This window comes from Pinus tabuliformis, chromosome 4_2 (genome assembly GCF_031772625.1).
Source record: "Pinus tabuliformis cultivar Carrire ecotype Pingquan chromosome 4_2, CPIR1, whole genome shotgun sequence".
Lineage (NCBI taxonomy): Eukaryota > Viridiplantae > Streptophyta > Pinopsida > Pinales > Pinaceae > Pinus > Pinus tabuliformis.
The window spans coordinates 204,962,516-204,976,035 of NC_142304.1; positions in this window are offsets into that span (position 1 = coordinate 204,962,516).

A 13,520-nucleotide genomic window follows, 5' to 3' on the forward strand; every position below is an offset into this window, starting at 1 on the left:
ACCACAATATATGGTTGGGTGGTACATGTAAGTTACATGATTTCCTGTAGTTACTAGAGGATGTCCTAGTTTTCTATAGGAAGCTCAGCTGAAAGCTGTAGGAAGGTAGGGAAGGTGAAAGGATGTGTTGGGAAGGTGTATGATGGTAGAATAAGGTATTGGGAAGGTGCACACTACACAAGGATCAACCCAAATCTTCACGATGGTTGGATTTGCTCAAGGTGGCTATCCATGGTGGCTACAAAAAAGAAATATGATTTAGTGATTTGTAGGATTTGGCGAGAGGCGTAGAAGACTTAGATGAGGCTGGTGGAATGACTTCCTCCCTGCAGATCAACAACTACTGCAACACCACATTTATTTCTTCATTTATGCACAACTTTATGTAAATGTGGAAAATATGAGTTGAATTTGAGAAACTGATTTATTGATGGTTAATGGCTTAAATCTATGGAATGGAATGCTTCCCAATCTACAACAAACTCAAGAAACCAAAATGAGAATTGTAGGTGCTTCTAAGAAATCATAAACAATGATTTATTCAACAAGAAATCCTAAGCTATGTAATAACCAAAAGATAAATATGTTTTTGGGGTCGTGGGAGTGGGGCTCTCAAACCATGATCCCATGAGGGAGATGAGGATGAGGCCATTGTCACAAGATTTTCTGAAGTCTTTTCTTTCACTAATGTAACACTGATCTACTTATCCAACTAATGGAAGCAAAACTAACCAATCATTCAAAGACTTGTAAATTAAACAAAACATAGATAACTTCAACAACTAATCTATGATTCTAATCGATGAATACATGTACAAAAATAGGAACCTCTGCTGCTAGAACCGGGCCATAACCCAAGAGCTTCAACCCTTTGATTCAACTCAGTGTTGGATCAAATAAACCATTTTCATTATCATCAAAGTGTCAAAAATAACATGAGAATATCATTCACAATATCTTAGCTCAAAATTTCCTCTTGGCTACAATAAAAAGTCGAATCCTAATGAGGTCATAGGCCTTCTTATTTATACAACTGAAGCTACTAAGAACTTCCTTAACATTACGGAGGCTTGGTTCCATAACTCGAGATTGAATTGTATTCAACTATCATTAGCTTGGCTGCCAATGAGCTCGGTGGGCTTGGCTGCTTGTAACTCTGAGTTGATGAGATCTGATGGAGGAATGTTCGAGTGATTTAGGAGTTAAGGAGGGAGACCCAATCTCCTAAAATCCCTATTTCTTGCCTAATTCAAGTTCGTACACTTAAATTAGCCCAAAATGGCTCCAAATACTATAATTAATGCACATTAGGCCACATGACATAACATCTCACCTTTACCCTTATCTCTAAGAAAAATATAATAAAATATGTAAAGAAATGTGAGAAAAGTTTATTTTAATAAGCCGGAGAGTGGAATTAAGGCCCATATAATTTACCTATTGATAAGCCTCAGTATCACCCCCTACTGAAAGTGTTTCTCATCCTCTAAGCAAATTAGTCTATGTCCATATCTTTCATAGCTCTTGTGGCCTGTCTGACATCCCAGGCCTCTGTTGATGGAGTTTCCTCTTTTGGATAAAACCCTGCATGTTTCTGTATTTCCTCCCACTGCTTTCTTTCCTCTTCCTCCTTTGTACCTTCTAGCATACCCAATAGAAAGGGTGGACTAAGTTTCAAACCAATCCAATTGATATTGAGTCTTTGTAATGCATTCTTATACAGTGGGGTCCTTTCTAGTGCATCTCTCATCCTTTCAGGGGAATGATACTCCTTGATCCTTAGGATGTATGGTAGGGTGCTCAATCTTCTTTGGCATGATTGCTGGCTTTGATTCCCTAGAAATATCAAGGTGTTTTCAAAATGTGTGATTTCTTTCTCTTGTGTAAATAGGTATCTTGGTGCAAGATAGGGATCAATGACGATGATGATGTGGGTGCTAATGACAACCATTGAATTTATTTTTTCTGCTTTGATGTAAAGGGGCTCCCTTTCTTCTCTTTCCAACGCCCTCTTCACCTCCTTAGCCCTTGCCTCCTCATGATTCATCCATGACGCAAGGGACAATAGTTGTAAGTCCCCCAAATTTTCATTCGGGTCCCACACATTCAATTCTGTTAAGGCCAAGTTGTGCAAGTAGAATTCAGATATCTTGGCCTTATCCTCTAGGGTGCTCTTGTCACATAGTTCAATGAACTTCATATAGCCTTGGAAAGGCATAGTCCCTTGTTGTGCTAGTGTCTTTATCTGAAATTGCAGCCATTGATCTTTGAGGTACAAGGCATATGATTTTGGTGGCATCGTGCACTCGAGTTCCTCCATGGAGAGGCTTGCCATGTTGGCCAATTGAATCTCTTTGTTAGGTCCCTATAATAATAGTGATTCCCCCATTACTATTGTCATTATAGCCCTTATTTTTATTGTTGTGCCCTTATTGTCCCCATATTGTTATTATTGTGCCCCATAGAAGCTTAATATTGTTATTGTTGTGCCCTTATATTATTATTGTTATGTTAGATTTGATTATATTGTGACCCTTTAGACTCCTATATATAGAAAGGAGGTTTTTTCATTTGTATCATCCAAGAATTATTCATTTGTGTAATGTAAAGGAGGTTTCCCCCTTGAAGAGGCTTATTTTGAAGTCGTTGATCTATCCATTCTTATATTTTTTGAGTTGGTTGCATAACACTTGGTATCAGAAGTTTGGATTCTAGGGCTTAGTTGCTCCAAACAGGTCATCATGGTATTTTTGCTTAAACTTTTTTTCTATGACGTTTTAGAAGCGGAAATTAAAACCCATTTTAGCAGAAATTGCGATGAACCTCGGGTCCGAATTTTAGATATTTTCTCGTTATATTTTCCGATATATGATCCAATGAAGTTATGGTTTTTGCAGGCTCTCGAATTACATCCCAAACAGGGGACCTTGGGAAAATAGTCATAACTTTCGCTGTGAGCATCCGATTGAAATTTCGTAAGAAGTTAGGAACTTTAGTTTTTTGTGAATTGTTTTTAGGTCCGAAGGTCGAAACAATGACACGTGGCAGGTTGTACAAGTTCTCTCTACTGAACCAGTCTATAATTAGGTCATCGTAGGAGATTTGGTATAACTCTTTCTTGAAGAATCCAATATAGATTAGACTTGTGGGGTTAGAAAAATGACACAGAGGGATACCATAAGAAGAAATTTGTGACCTTGGAGATCCTAAATTACAAATATACAATAGATTCAATAACGAGGTCCTATAAAGCGAAAAAATGTGTGTAGTTTTTTTAATTTTTAATTTTTATTTTTTGCATAAGTTTGGTTTGAAAAATTAGTTTGAAGTTATTCAAAGGGCATAGTGAGGCATAATTATCATTAATTGATGTCCCAAATAAAGAAAATGGAAACACCTAGTAAGCAACTTGAAAGCTCTACCATGACTCATGAAGAAGAGGAATAAATGCAACATGATATATCAAAATTATGGGATCAAGCGCAACAATTTTCACTCTCACAAAAAGTAACAGAAGCTAAGATTAATCGTTTAAAGAAATACATGGAAGCTAATATGAATGGTGTGAAAGCTAAGATGGATGGGATGGAAGCTAAGATGAATGTTGTGGAAGCTAATATGGATGGCGTGGAAGCTAAGATGAATTTCGTGGAAGTTAAGATGGATGGCATATAATAAAAACTTAAAGGCAACATGGAAGATTTGAAGATAGATTTGACAAAGTTGCTACAAGAAATGTTTACTAATGGTGAAACAGTAGTAAAGGAAACTCATGATGAGGACAAAAGAAATGTTAATCATGATTTCATAGACTCTAACGTTGGATTGAAGACCCACCATGTTCCAAAGATCGATATGAGGAAGTTTGATGGCAAGGATCCCGTAACATGGATAGTACAGCTGGAGCAATATTTCGATCTCCATAACGGGCAAAACACACAAAAGGTACACATTCAAACTTTATATTTGGAACCAAATCAGTTTGTATGGTATCGATGACTTTTCTCTTGTAAACAAATTGCCACTCGGGAAATTCTTATGGAAGAAATGATAGCACATTATGAGGATACTAAAAGCAACACCTTTTTTAGCCAATTGATAAATCTCAAACAAAAGGGTTCAATGATGGAGCACATTGAGGACTTCCAAAAATTGAATATAAGGGTAAAAGATATTCCTTAGGAGCATAGGATTGATGTGTTCATAGGGACTTTAAAGGATAACATCTATCATGAGGTTCATTTTTGGGAACCTAACTCATTAGAGAAGGCATTCAGGTTGAAAAAAAAATAGAAAGCAAAATTATGGCAACAAGGAAGCCTACCACTCATAGCTATAAATATGGAAGTGTTGTTGCTCCTAGCCTTCCACAACCTACAAGGTTGACACCACAACAATTGGAAGAAAAAAGAGCAAAAGGGATTTGTTACAGGTGTGATAAAAAATACAGTAAAGGTCATAAGTGTGCTGAGAAGAAATTATTTTACATAGATTGTGAAGAGGAGGAAGAAAAGGAACAAGAAATGTCAAAAGAAGAGGATATACACCAAGAACAAACCCTAGAGAAAGAAGAAATGAATCCGACCATATCTTGTAATGCATTGGCTGGAATTACCACTCCTTAAACTATCAAGATAGAAGGACATATCAAGAAGAAAAAGGTAATAGTGTTGATTGATTTGGGTAGTACCCATAATTTGATTCATTGTAAGATACCCAAGGAATTGAATTGCTTCTTATATCCAGCACCAGAGTGTCAAGTGACGGTTGCAAGTGGAGGAACCATAAATTGCTCTGGAAAGTGCCATAATATCAAGCTATCCATGGGAGAATATGTATTGAATAGCCCAATGCTTTCCATTCCAATGGGTGGTGTTGATGTTGTACTAGGAGTCCAATGGCTATAATCTTTGGGTACGAGAACTTTTAATTTTCAAGAACTTTTCTTGAATTTTTTTTTTCGGAAGGAAAGGAAGTTGAATTAAGGGGTATCGCAAGGAAACCAAGAAAGATAATCATCTTTAACGGAATGACAAATCTTGTAAAGAAAGAACAACAAGGCGTAATTGCACAATTATGTTTGCTAGAGGTTCCCACATCAGAATCATCTATTTCTCCATATCTCCAAAAATTCTTGGACAATCATTCCAAGGTATTTGAGACTCCCAAAGGCCTCCCACCTATTCGTGATCATGATCATGCTATTCATTTGATTACAGAAATTGTTCCTCCAAACATCAAACTTACAGATATCGGGATTTAAGACCTCTGTGGTTTATTACTTTCGACTTAGTTACCGGAGAATCCACAGTAAGAACCATTTTCTGCCAACGTTTCAAATCCCAACTCGGATCCATCATTAAGACAACTTGAATGCTTGATAGAAGAAGAGCTTAATTGAGAGATTAAATAGTAATGAGGAGAGTAAAATGAGATTAATTGAGAGATTAAATAGTAATGAGGAGAGTAAAATGAGATTAATTGAGAGATTAAATAGTAATGAGGAGAGTAAAATGAGATGAATGTCGGCTCTCAATTTTTGAATAATAATTTTTGATGAGATGTCATTAATTTTATTTTATTTTATTTATTTATTATTATTATTATTATTTTTATTTTTATTAATGGAAGAGTTAATTAATCGATTTAAATTAATATAAATTATTATTATGCTTGATCATTATCATAATTAAAAATTAATATTAATATTAATTTTAATTAATTAATTATAATCTTTTAATAATTAGTTACTTTTAATTTAATATGATAGTTATTATTAATATTAATTGTAATTATTATTATTATTATTATTATTAATATAATAATTAATATTAATGATATTATATTGATCATAATTAATGTTAAAAATATCAATCCTAGTATATTGTATTAATATTTAATATTTATTATAATATATGTTTCATCATTAATATTTATTATTATTAATATTAATGGTAATTATTATTATTATTATTATTATTATTAGTAATTATTATTATTAATATAATAATTAGTATTATAATAATTAGTATTAATGATATTATATTAATCATAATTAATGTTAAAAATATTAATCCTAGTATATTGTATTAATATTTAATATTTATTATAATATATGTGAGTACAATTTTTATTAATATATTTTAAGAATAGGTTATTATTTAGTTTAATAAAGAAATTATTATTAATTGTAAATATTATTGTTATTAATAATAATTATTTATTAATATAATAATTAATAATATTAATATTGATCATAATTAGTATTGATAATATTAATCCTAGACTATTGTATTAATATTTAATATTAATAATATTAATCCTAGAATATTGCATTTAATATTTAATATTTAATATTAATTGTATATAAAATATGTTAGTACAATGTTATTTTTAAATAGAATTATTACCCATATATTTTGATATTTTGTGAGAAGTATTATTAGTGTAATGGGTTAATATTAGAATCAACTAAAATTATTTAAAATGTATAGATATTAATAATAGTAATTATTATATTAAAATTGATATTTTAATATTAACAATCAATATAATTAATATTGATAATTAAAATAGTAAATTTTTCAATTTTATAAATAGTTTTAAAAATAGTTTAATTAATTAATGATAATGGTCATTATCATAATTAATATTGTAAATGTTTAATTGTGTACTAATTATTATTATTATTATTATTATTATACTTAAATTATTAAAGCGAGGTTACTAACTTCCTAAGATTAGAAAGGGGGGTAAGGGGCGGGAGGAAGAGGAAATTCCACCACAAAATGCTAAACTTGAAAAGTATTGGTGACCTTAATTTCTCTAATTAGGGGAAGCCAACTTCCACTAATCTCCATACCATTTTCTTTGTTGAGATTATGCGGGTGTTTGATAATTTCAAGAGCTTCTCTGATCTTTTGCCTATGGTGTTGCTCTTCCTTAGTGATAATTGAGGCGCTTTCCAAGCAGACATGGTGCTTAATTTTTGAGGAGTGTTCTGCCAAGGCGGAAGTACGAGAGCTGATATTAAAAATGAAAGGTCTCGTACTTCCACCCTGACAGAACACTCCTCAAAAACTGAGCACCATGTCTGCTTGGAAAGCGCCTCAATTATCGCTAAGGAAGAGCAACACCATAGGCGAAAGATCAGAGAAGCTCTTGAAATTATCAAACACCCGTATAATCTCAACAGAGACAATGGTATGGAGATTAGTGGAAGTTGTCTTCCCCTAATAAGAGAAATTAAGGTCACCGGTACTTTTCAAGTTTAGCATTCTGTGGTGGAATTTCCTCTTCCTCCCCCCCCCTTTTTTTTCTAATCTTAGGAAGTTAGTAACCTCGCTTTAATAATTTAAGTATAACAATAATAATAATAATAATTAGTACACAATTAAACATTTACAATATTAATTATGATAATGACCATTATCATTAATTAATTAAACTAGTTTTAAAACTATTTATAAAATTGAAAAATTTACTATTTTAATTATCAATATTAATTATATTGATTCTTAATATTAAAATATCAATTTTAATATAATAATAATTATTATTAATATCTATACATTTTAAATAATTTTAAATGATTCTAATATTAACCCATTATACTAATAATACTTCTCACAAAATATCAAAATATATTGATAATAATTCTATTTAAAAATAACATTATAATAACATATTTTATATATAATTAATATTAAATATTAAATACAATATTCTAGAATTAATATTATTAATATTAAATATTAATACAATATTCTAGGATTAATATTATCAATACTAATTATGATCAATATTAATATTATTAATACTAATTATTATTATTAATTATTATATTAATAAATAATAATTATTAATAACAATAATATTTACAATTAATAATAATTTCTTTATTAAACTAAATAATAACCTATTCTTAAAATATATTAATAAAAATTGTACTAACATATATTATAATAAATATTAATTATTAATACAATATACTAGGATTAATAATTTTAACATTAATTATGATCAATATAATATCATTAATACTAATTATTATTAACTATTATAATACTAATTATTATATTAATAATAATAATTAATAATAATTACCATTAATATTAATAATAACTATTATATTAAATTAAAAGTAACTAATTATTAAAAGATTATGATTAATTAATTAATATTAATATTAATATTAATTTTTAATTATGATAATGATCAAACATAATAATAATTTATATTAATTTAAATCAATTAATTAACTCTTCCATTAAAAAATAAATAAATTAATTAATTAATTAATCAGAGACAGCCGACATCTCATCAAAAATTATTATTCAAAAATTGAGAGCCGACATTCATCTCATCTTACAGATATCCCTATGCCCAAAAGACTGAAATTGAACGTATGGTTGCAGAAATGCTAGAGGTTGGTATAATTCAACCTAGTCAAAGTTCTTTCTCTGCTCAAGTAGTATTGGTGCATAAGAAGGATGGATCATGGCGCATGTGTCTGGATTATAGGGAAATCAACAATCCCACTATTAAAGATAAATTTCCCATTCCCATCATTGATGATTTATTGGATGAATTGCATGGATAAATTTACTTCACCAAGTTGGATCTTCATTCAGGATATCATCAAATGAGAAAAAAGACTGAAGACATTCTAAAAACAACATTTAGAACTCATGAGGGTCATTATGAACTTTTGGTCATGCCTTTTGGCCTTACCAATGCACCTTCTACATTTCAAAGTTTGATGAATTCCATTTTCAAACCCTTCCTTAGAAAAGTTGTGTTAGTATTTTTTGATGATATTCTAATCTACAACAAGTCTTAGAAGGATCATGTTCAACATGTTGACAGGGTGCTCAAATTATTGGAGGAGAAACAATTATATGCAAAAAGCTCCAAATTTTTCTTTGGAGTATAAGAGGTGGAATATCTGGGTCATATTGGATCTCATGAAGGTGTTAAGGTAGACCCCAACAAAATTAAATCCATTAAGGAATAGAAAATCCCCACATCCATAAATCATCTGTGAGGATTTCTGGGGTTGACAGGGTATTATCACAAGTTTGTTAAGAGTTATGAGAGAATAGTAGCACCTCTAACAACATTATTGAAGAAAGATGCATTTTCATGGACTCTAGAAGAAACGAAGGCCTTTGAACATCTTAAAGAGGCAATGTTCCAAGCACCGGCCTTAGCTACGTCAGACTTCATAAAAATCTTTATTGTGGAATGTGATGCCTCAGGAAATAGAATTGGTGTTATTTTAATGCAATAAGAAAGACCCATTGCTTTTTAAAGTCATCCAATCAAAGGAAAGTATTTACACAAAGCTATTTATGAGAAGGAAATTTTGGCAATGCTACATGCACTTAAGAAATGGCGACCCTACCTAATGGGAAGACACTTCAAGGTAAAAATGGCTCATGATAGTCTTAAATATTTTTTAGAACAAATATTATCTTTAGAAGAGCAACGAAGAAGGGTCACAAAGATGTTGGGTTACGACTTTGAAATCATCTACAAAAAAGGGAAGAAAATGTTGTGGTAGATGCACTCTCAAGAAAGGATGAGGATGTGGAAGCATTGCTTTGTGCCATTTCTATTATCCAACCAGTTTGGATAAACGAAGCAAGGGATGAATGGAAGAATGGAGAAGAAGTGTGGGCACTCATTCAAAATTTAAAACAAGATCCTAGTACATCTGATACATTTAGCTGGAAAAATGATTCGTTATGGTACACAGATCGCTTATACCTATGTAAGAATTCCCAACTAAAAAAAAATATTCTTATGGAATTGCACACCTCTCCCTTAGGAGGGAACTCACGATTTTTAAAAACTTACCATAGGGTTAAGAAGGATTTTTTTGGGATGGACTTAAATATGATATTCAAAAGTTTGTGGCGAAATGTTTGGTTTGCCAACAAAATAAAGTTGAAACAATTAAGACCCCAGGTCTATTACAACCTTTATCCATTCCAAGTCAACATTGGGAGGAGGTTTCAATGGATTTTATCACAGTTTTACCAAAGTTTGAAGGAAAGTGTGTCATCATGGTGGTAGTTGACAGACTAACCAAGTATGCACACTTTTGTGCATTATCTCATCCATTTAAAGTTAGTACAGTTTCTACTGCATTTATGGAAACAATTCAAAAGTTGCATGGAAACCCAAAGATTATTGTAAGCGACAAAGATCCCATTTTCAATGGAAATTTTTGGACATAATTATTTTCTTATCTTGGTACTCAGTTAGCTCATAGCTCATCTTATCATCCTCAATCTGATGGGAAAATTGAGATAGTAAACAAATGTTTGGAAGGATATCTTCGTTGCTTTGTATATGATAAACAGACACAATGGGTCATGGTTGGCTGAATGATGGTATAACACTTCCTTCCATAGTGCAGAAAAAATGACCCCATTTATGGCACTTTATGGATATCATCCATCGTTCATCACATCATATTTAAGAGAAAAGTCTAAGGTTCAAGTAGTGGACGATCACATCAAGCATCAACAACAAGTTCTCCAACTCTTAAAGGATAACCTCACTTTGGCGCAGAATATAATGAAACAACAAGCATATCAGCATCGCAGCAAAAGAAGTTTTGATGTAGGTGATTGGGTATTTCTACGGCTACAACCATATAAAAAAATGTCCCTTAAGCAAGCTAAGAAGGATAATAAATTATCACCAAAGTATTATGGTCCATACAAGGTGTTGCAAGAGATTGGTGCTATGGCATACAAATTGGAGCTTCCTGCAGCTTCCCGAGTGCACCTAGTTTTCCATGTTTCATGCTTAAGGAAGGTTATATGTGACAAGCTCCAAGTTCAAACAATATTGCCAGAACTTGAAAAGGAAGGAAAAATCATATTGGAACTTGAAGCATTCATAGAAACAAGAACTCGAAAAATACGAAATTGATCAATTTTAGAGTATATCATCAAGTGGAAGAACTTACCCGCTGAAGATTCCACATGGGAGGAGAACACTTTTTTAAAGGAGAGGGGCATGTTAGGTCCCTATAAGACTAGTGGTTCCCCCATTACTATTGTCATTGTAGCCCTTATTTTTATTGTTGTGCCCATATTTTCCCCATATTGTTATTATGGGCCCCATAGAAGCCCACTATTATTATTCTTGTGGCATTATATTATTATTGTTATGTAGGTTTTGATTATATTGTGACCCTTTAGACTCCTATATATAGAAAGGAGGTTTTTTCATTTGTACCATCCAAGAATTGTTCATTTGTATAATGTAAAGGAGGTTTCCCCCTCGAAGAGGCTTAATTTGAAGTCATTGATCTATATGTTCTTCTATTTTTTGAGCTGGTTGCATAACAAGGCATATGGTTTAACTGAAATTGAAGCCATTGATCTTTGAGGTGCAAGGCATATGATTTTGGTGGCTTCCTTCACTAGAGTTCCTCCATGGAGAGGCTTGTCATGGTGGTGGTCAATTGGTTCTCTTTCTCCTATAACTACCTCCTTAGCCATGTGTTTTTTTTCCTCTAGTTGAGATTTCATAATTCATTCCCTGTCTATTATCTTACTCAAATCTCTGGAAATCTCTAGTAGCTTCTCTTCCATATGGACCACATCCTCTACCTTCTCTGATTTGGGAATTTGCATCCAGTGATGTGTCCTTCCTCTCTCTTTCTCAAGCTCAAAGAAGAGAGGGATGGAAAATTTATGTGGTATTACACTGCCTCCCTCAATGAATCTGTAATAAGAGCTCAGATTAGGTTGTGGGATAGGTTCTTGCTGCTCTTGGGACTCTCCCTTACATGTCTTTGGAGAAGTTGGCCCCTCCTGCACTTGTGTTGCTACTTCCTTGCCTTCTCTCTGTCCCTGATGTCCTCCTTGTAGTTTTTTCTATGTTTCCTGTAGTGCTGAAAGAGTTTCTTGTAGGACTGTCTAAGGATCCTGTAGAATGATTTTTCCTTTCTGAAATGGGGTCAAATGTGCCTTGTCTTCCTTTGCTGATTCTAACTTGGTGGTGAACCTCCTAACATAGGTGATGGGAGACTCTGGGGAAGCTTGTTTTGATGTTCCCTATTCACCTTTTATTTCCAGGGAAACTAGCTTTTCTTACTCTTTTGGTGAGTCCTCAATTATGATTAGAGTCATAGTTGGTGTTTGTGGTTTCCCTTGTTTGATCCTAGTGCTACTCCTTGTTTTGAAATAGAGGGGAGTCTCGCTCTATCTTTTCCCTTTTGGCTTGATAGTGTGCCTAGGGACCAAAGTCATGATTTTGCAGAGCAAGGGTATGCAACATTTCACTCTTAAAGTCTTCCAACATGTTCCCAATTTCACTTGTAATGGATGTGTTGGAGGAGGATGAACTGGCCAAAGATTGACTAACGTTACCCTTCTTTCTGGCTGCCCTAGAATGATTTTTGAAAATTTTCTTGATATCATCATAAGGTAAATGGTAGATGTCCCCTCCCAACAACATATTTAGGGTTTCTAGGAGATCTTCCCTGATCGCTCTAAGAAGGACTAGCTTAAGTGATTTAGGATCGAGGGTGAATTTGTCCCTTTTGTAGCTGAGTTGGAACCTTTCCTCATAATCTTCCAAAGATTCATCATGTCCTAAGGTCATTCTAAAGATTTCCTCTTTTGTGTCTTTGGACCTATAATAATCCATGTACTTGTATTTGAAGCCTTGTTGCATTTGAGCCCAGGTAGTGATGTTGTCCCCACGTAAACCCATGAACCAGTGAAAGGTTGCATCCTTGAGGGTGGATGGGAAAAATTTCAACTTCTGGTCATCAAAGGTATAATCATAAGTTCTGCAGATGACAACAAAGTCAAACAAAAAGGTATCATGGTCATCTAAGGTTAAGCCATGGAAGTGAGGAAGGGAAAAGGGGCTTATGTTTTTCATACTGGCATCTCCATTAGTTTATCTAATGGGAAAAGCACCCTCAGTTCTGTTTTCAACTCCATTTCTGTTTTCAATCCCATTTCTATTTCAGCCATCGTGTAGGTTTATGGAATGGTTTCTTCTTCTTATTCCCTAATAGGCTCTTCAAAGATCTCTAATTGTTCGCCTAATGGGTCCTATAGATCACAACCACCAAAGAAGAGGGAAGGTTGGCTATTTGATGGTGGTGGGGTATTTGGAATTTTTTTTACTAATTTGTCTCTACTCCTATGAGGCATGAACAAATCTATTTTTTTATTTTAGGGTTTTTTCACAACTACTTGCAAAATGGAAAGAAAGTAGAAATTGCAACTATTTGTTGAATGGAACTACTTGCAAAATGGAAAGAAAGCAGAAATTACAACTATCTATTGAATGCAAAACAAAAGGAAAGCATGAATTGCATCTATTTACTAAATGTCAAATAGAAAGGAAAGCATAAATTACATCTACCTAGACACCTCCCCAGCAATGATGCCAAAAAGTGATGAGCCCTAGTATTGCAGCAAGGATGTTGCAACTCCTAGGGCGACCACCTTTACTTTATCAACTCGGGGTTCGTACAA